The sequence below is a fragment of the Numida meleagris genome, unplaced genomic scaffold, assembly GCF_002078875.1.
Source record: "Numida meleagris isolate 19003 breed g44 Domestic line unplaced genomic scaffold, NumMel1.0 unplaced_Scaffold403, whole genome shotgun sequence".
Lineage (NCBI taxonomy): Eukaryota > Metazoa > Chordata > Aves > Galliformes > Numididae > Numida > Numida meleagris.
This window is the reverse complement of record NW_018364623.1, coordinates 24,656-26,091: the sequence shown is the minus strand read 5'-3', so window position 1 is coordinate 26,091 and position 1,436 is coordinate 24,656. Positions and strand designations below refer to the sequence as shown.

Here is a 1,436-nt window from a genome sequence, read left to right as displayed (position 1 = left end):
CCTTCCACAAATGGGAATCTTTGCCCCAACAACCAGGGCAAAATGCCCTTGAAATGGGAATCCCTTTGCAAAAGGCAGGTGAAAGCATTCTAGAATGGGAATTGTTCACTCCAAATCCAGGATAAAACCTTCCAGAAGCAGGAATCCCCCTTCCAGATGAGAATTAAACCCTCCAGATCCAGGAGCGCTCCTCCCCATAACAATAAAACTCTCCAGAAGCAAGAATCTTCCCAGAAAAGCAGAACAGACCTTGGCAGAAACGGGGATCTTGCCCCAAAAGGCAGGATCAAATATTCCAGAATGGGAATCTCCCACCATAAGAACAGGACAAAATCATCCAGAAACAGGAATCGTCCATCACAAGTAGGAAAAAAACTTCCAGAAATGAGAATTTTTCCAAAAAATTTTAATAAATACAGCCTTCAGAACTGGGAATTCTTGGAATAGGAATCAAACTCTCCAGAAATACCGGAAAGATAAAGCTTTGCAGAAAGAGGAATCCTCCCCCAAAAAGCAGGATAAATCCTTCAGAAAGGGAATTCTCCACCAGACGTGTGGGAGGAAAACCCTCCAGAAATGAGAATCCTGTCCCAAAAGCATTGTGGGATGCGTGCTGGTTTGGGTTGGAGCGATGAAGACGTGCCATGGGGAGCACATGTGTGTCCTTGGTGTTTGCTGTGGGGACAGATGTGCAGACACAGGGCACACGGTAAGGACACACGTGTGCAGTGTTGTGCACATGGATCAGTGTACATGTATGACATCACACATACACACATGGAGGCACAGAGATAAGCTCATAGTACACACATGTGTACATCTATTGAGCATATGTGACACTGTCCACAGATGTAATACATTTGAACACATGCAGAGATACATGCATGCAGTGCACACGTGATGGTGAGCACACCCAACTCACCTGCACTGTGCACACTTGAAGTACATGTGTGCAGCCAACACACACGTGTTTGTGCACACAGATCGGAGGCATCAGTGGTGCCCCCCAGTGGCCACCTCGGCATAGATAACAGAGGGCTGGGGGGCAGCAGGGAGGGTTGGAGGCTGCATGCTGTGGGTCACAGCTTGCAGCTCGATGTAGGTCCGACCCTCGCTGTCACCGGGTGGCACCTGGAGACACAGTAGGAATGCAGAGTGTCACCATGGGGGTCCCCAGTGTGCTCCAGGAGGGAAACCCCATAAGTGCTGTTTGGGGTTCCTACTACATTGTGTGAAAGTGCCCATGGGGTCTGAGTGGTGTTTAGGGTTTGGAGGGGCCAGGGTGATCAGGGGATCCACAATGCAGATTTAGAGTTTCCCTTGGGCTGGATTTGGGGGATGTGCTTAATGTAAGGGCAAACCATATGAGGCTGGGGGTCCCCTGGGTTCCCACGGGCAGGGTTTGGGGCTCACTGTGGGACTGGGGGGGCTCCAAG

At 50.0% G+C, this 1,436-nt stretch overlaps 1 long non-coding RNA gene and 1 pseudogene across 1 annotated transcript in view; both read right to left on the bottom strand.

The window, feature by feature from the left end:
* The window catches only part of LOC110391550, an 11,581-nt pseudogene that overhangs the window by 8,526 nt on the left and 1,619 nt on the right, over window positions 1-1,436 (bottom strand).
* Window positions 420-1,436, bottom strand: part of LOC110391552 — a 2,670-nt gene continuing 1,653 nt past the window's right edge. Inside the window, exons 2-3 of the long non-coding RNA XR_002434101.1 lie at window positions 923-1,131; window positions 420-675 (exon numbers count right to left, since the gene is read on the bottom strand). This is a non-coding gene — a long non-coding RNA (uncharacterized LOC110391552). The remainder of the gene's footprint in view (window positions 676-922; window positions 1,132-1,436) is intronic.